Genomic DNA, 4,862 nt, shown 5'->3' with positions numbered 1-4,862 from the left:
AATGGCAAATTGCTTATCGCAACTCTTGAAAGCAACAGAGATATTTCGTCTAGAATTTCATATTTAGTATCTTAAAATAATATTTCCCACTAAAAGATATTTTATGTATAGAAACGCTAGCAAGTGGAAACGCCTCATTTTACTTTACTAGCTCAGCCTATCAATCATGCCCACGTGTCTCAACTTTATTTGAGATATTTTGTTCTCCACGCGCAGAGGTTTCCTTATACAGCTCACAGTGCGTGGTGTAGCAGCGGATGAGGTTTCAGTCTATAAATACCCCATTCTGCACATTCATTCATTACAACAAATCTCACCTGAGCTCATCGCAAGTTTACATACATCCCATCTTCCCTTTCCTCATTCATTACTACAAATCCAAGTTCAGCTCATCACGAGTTCGAATCTCACCAGCTACTGACTGCCCCTGTAGCCACACTACTTTACAATTGCAAGGCTTCTCTACCATTACAACCTTCGATTCCCTGCTTTTCTTGCAATCGAACATGGTTAAATCCTTGGCAAAGCAGAAACCCCAGAACAGCATAGAGAAGATGCAACCTCAATTCAAGGGAGCGAGGATGAGAAAATGGGGGAAATGGGTTTCCGAAGTAAGAATGCCCAATTCCAGAGCGAGAATTTGGCTGGGATCTTATGATACGGCGGAGCAGGCAGCCCGAGCTTTCGACTGTGCGGTGTATTGCCTGAGAGGATCGAATGCAGATTTCAATTTCCCCGAATCTTTGCCGGAAATTCCATCGGCCTCTTCGCTCTCTCCCGCTCAGATTCAAGCTGTTGCAGCCAAATTTGCCGTAGAAGAATTTCGGCAGCCAGTGGAGTACAGCAACACATTTTCTGGTTCTGAATCGCAGTTGTGCGTAGAAAGCGAAGAGAGTGTAGAGGAGCAGAATTGGATATTGTTGGATTCACTCCTTGAAGAAGTTGAGAGCGGGCAGTCTTCATCAAATTTAGAGAAATTCCCTTCATTTCGAGATTTTGATTTTGTTTTGCTTGAGTGAAAAAAAAGGGAGTCCCTTTTCTATGCCTTGGAAAGGCTGGTGCATCCGGTTTCCCTTACCTCAGGTTGCCCAAGATTAGCTTTAATGGCAGCCTCTGTCAAAATATTTTGGGATTCTCTTGTATATTTACACAGTGTTGTGCTCAATATCCCTCCGAACAGCTAGAACTGAACGGACAGGGTTAATTCTAGCGTACGAAATAGCGGGGGTTTTATGCCGCTCTTCTAATAAATTCCAATTCTTTATTCCTCAGAATTTAACTGTGCACTTTTTCACTGACATTCAGGAGTCTATATTTTCCGAAAAGTGTTTTTCAGACAAACTTAGTATAAGAATAAATGTAATAATTAGCATTCCTCCTATCTAGCATCTATCATAATACTACTCCAACTTAAATATCTTTAATAACATTTTCTTTCTTTATAGATTAAGTTCAGTTTGCTTACAATTCTATTTACAAAACCTTCAGCAAAAATCAAATTAATAATGGGCTATACCTGATTTGAAATAGCAGTTCCATATAAACAAGCAAAACATTTTAGGGGAGTGTTTTGGAATTAAAAGCAGCTTAAACTAGGGGGCTGGCCCTTAAATAGTCAAACTGGTCAACTACCAGTGGAATACCAACAACCAAAACTACCCCCTATCACTTAATAAAACAAAAACATAGTTCGGAAACATAATCAAAAGAGTATCAATAGGCCTGACATACATACTGCCTGTATTAAAACTAGAAAAGCTACGGAAATATATGAACAAAGGCATAACAGCCTTAAACCCAACCCAGTTCAACAACCAACAAAAAAATAATATGAAAAACTAGAAGGGGAGAACCATTAAAGCTTCTTAGTCTCCTTCCTCCCCAAGAGGATGTGTGCCCTGTTAGTGTAGTTTTTTATTTTTCCTATTTTGCTAAGTTTTTCCTACACTTTTAATAATCTCGCTTAGGTTAATAAAGCATGTCTTATTAGGTGAATGGTTGTGAGGTGTCACCTTCTTACATGTGAGCATCCATTAGCTATCTTGGGAAGATACTTTGCTATCTTTAGTCCGATAGATGGTTGCTCCTCATTGGTTGGTGTTGCCACCTCCTCCCTCTTCCTAGCCTATATAAGCATGCTACCTGACTTGTATTTATATCTCTTGTTTTTGCATCCTCTTAATGCTATTTTGCTTCCAGCATTTGTATTACTCTCTTGGAGACTAATTCTATGATGCTATTTTGATTTTGTATCATTCGCATTCATAATTTAGATATTTACTCTTTGCACTAGTTTTCTGGGTTATTAATCTTTTCAGATTCTAACATAGTATCGGAGTTTTTCTACGTGCAAGAGTAGATTTTAGTTTCCTTATTTGAGAGATTCGGGGGGGGGCAAATAAACTTTATTGTAGTTTTTTGAAAAACGAAGTATGCTCTTCTCTTGCATCTTTGGATGATCTTAAGAATCAGAAAAATTTTGACAAAAACGATTTTTCTCTGGGGTTTCAATCTAAAATTTGACAACCAACTTGCATATTTGGAGTTTTCAATCAGTTTTGCAAGTTCCAGCATGCCATTGATGGACTTAGGAAGCTGATCCAGCATTTGCATGTTATATTGTGGTTGCTGGGGTCAATTTTTGATTTTTGGAGCTGTTTTTTACTGTTAAAGGCGTCTAATTTACACTACAGCAACATCTTCTGTACATCAAAAAGAAAAACGCTTTCTGAGTTTTGTTCGCAACCCCGAAAAACCATCTAGGTATCTTTTAGATTTTGCATGCAAGCTGTATATTTTGCAGAATCGAGCATGCAAAGTTTCAGCCATACCCCTCTCCGTTGGCAGTCGCAGATTTGAACACAGTTTTCAAATGTCTCATTCTTGCTCATACGAACTCCGATTTTGACGATTCTTATTATGAAATTGGCTATTTTTTTGTGCTCTATCCACTAGTGGAGTTGTTTTTTTATTTTCATGCATGAATTCTTCAGAAATTGCAGATTCTCAGTCGTGACTGTGCACAGTTCTCATTTTGGAAACTTCGGAGGATCATAACTTTCTCATATGACCTCGTATCAAGGCGATTCTTTTTTTGAAAGTGCATGATTTTTCAAGTAGATCGCAGTGGTGCTATTTGTTTCCTTGATTATTGTGCCCAAATTTCACTTTTAGCATATGCTCTTCATGAGGAGGCCTTGTCAGTTTTTCTTCCGTAACTTGAGCATACAGACGTATTTTTTCAATCCGAAAAATGCATTAGAAAGCTGGTTCTGAGATGGAGATGATGGTACAAGTTTTTTTGTTTTTTTCTATAGTCTAGTTGCCTATTTTGGCAGTCAAAGCCAGATGTTCTATTTTGTCTTCCGGGAGCCATATCTCGCTCATTCGGACTCTTTTCTGGGCTCACCAAATATCACTGGAAAGCTGGTTCTATGAGTTATTTAGTTGCAGAGGTCTTTTATCCAGATTATGCTCCAGGTTCTTTCTCCTTTGAGTTTTGCACTTTCGCACTCTAGCAGATTACTTGGATTCTACAGGTCCTAGAATCTCTTCTTCTGTTCTTTTGGCTCACTCTTCTTTCTGAATTTTGAGCATTGTATGCTTTTATTCTATTGCATTCCTTTTTTTGTAAATGCACTAAGATAAAGTGCTTGCTTTTGCATATCTGGGATCTTGTACACCTTGTGTTTTTTTGTACTCGCACTCAGTTATAAAGTGCCATGGGGGGTCATGATGTTTTGCCATTTTGTGCTCATCCACCTTTTTCAAGTGAATTTTTCTTCCACGACATTAGCCCATGCAGTGTGTTGGTGACACCGCCCTTTATCCTGTGCTTGTACTTCTATTGCACTATTGGTGTTCCTGATTCTTCTTCTTGCAGATGTTTTTGGCATTGCATTTCAGTGTTCTTGTCACCCCTCTCCCTGTTCAGCATTATGGGGGGGTTCACTTGTTGTTCTATGCTTATTTGGTTGATGGTTTGTGCCTTCTATTTCCATGGAGGTTCTACAGATCAACATTTTGACAGAGTTTGCAGCTTCATGCTTCGGAGATGCTTCATGATCTTTTTTGTTCCTCTCTTTGGGACATTTCCTAGATTGGAGGCTTAGTTTCCTTCATCTAGTTCTTTTTCTTGTATTGGGTACCTGATCAGGCCTTGTTGTTGGGACCCATTTTTCTACTTTCATAGCTTTGCTAGGTTAGCATCCACCTAAGCTTCACTTATAGGGGGGTGTTAGTGTAGTTTTTTATTTTTCCTATTTTGCTAAGTTTTTCCTACACTTTTAATAATCTCGCTTAGGTTAATAAAGCATGTCTTATTAGGTGAATGGTTGTGAGGTGTCACCTTCTTACATGTGAGCATCCATTAGCTATCTTGAGAAGATACTTTGCTATCTTTAGTCTGATAGATGGTTGCTCCTCATTGGTTGGTGTTGCCACCTCCTCCCTCTTCCTAGCCTATATAAGCATGCTACCTGGCTTGTATTTGTATCTCTTGTTTTTGCATCCTCTTAATGCTATTTTGCTTCCAGCATTTGCATTACTCTCTTGGAGACTAACTCTATGATGCTATTTTGATTTTGTATCATTTGCATTCATAGTTTAGATATTTACTCTTTGCACTAGTTTTCTGTGTTATTAATCTTTTCAGATTCTAACATGCCCATCTTCCCCAAGGAAGTTAAACAACATTTTGGAGTCCTCCTTTACCAAATCTCCCTCTGTGTCTTTTAGCAGGTTAAGTGTGGTGGCAACAACATATGTCACTTTGACAGTGAACTTTGTCAACAGGCGCATTCGTTCTTCCAACACATGAATTCTGTCCCACACCTCATTGCCAACCTTCTTCTTGATCTCCA

General features: G+C 38.7%; 1 pseudogene across 1 annotated transcript; it reads left to right on the top strand.

Annotated features, from left to right (window-relative positions):
• Positions 1-284: 284 nt before the first annotated feature.
• On the top strand, positions 285-1,274 carry LOC149572167 (ethylene-responsive transcription factor ERF017 pseudogene; annotated as a pseudogene). The gene has a single exon (XR_016358953.1). The product of XR_016358953.1 is annotated as an ethylene-responsive transcription factor ERF017 pseudogene (transcript).
• The last annotated feature ends 3,588 nt before the right edge of the window (positions 1,275-4,862 follow it).

Source organism: Cupressus sempervirens, chromosome 2 (assembly GCF_028749045.1).
Source record: "Cupressus sempervirens isolate cs-2001-9-10 chromosome 2, ASM2874904v1, whole genome shotgun sequence".
NCBI classification, from domain to species: Eukaryota; Viridiplantae; Streptophyta; class Pinopsida; order Cupressales; family Cupressaceae; genus Cupressus; species Cupressus sempervirens.
The sequence above is the reverse complement of the archived record's forward strand: the minus strand, read 5'-3'. Positions and strand labels throughout refer to the sequence as shown.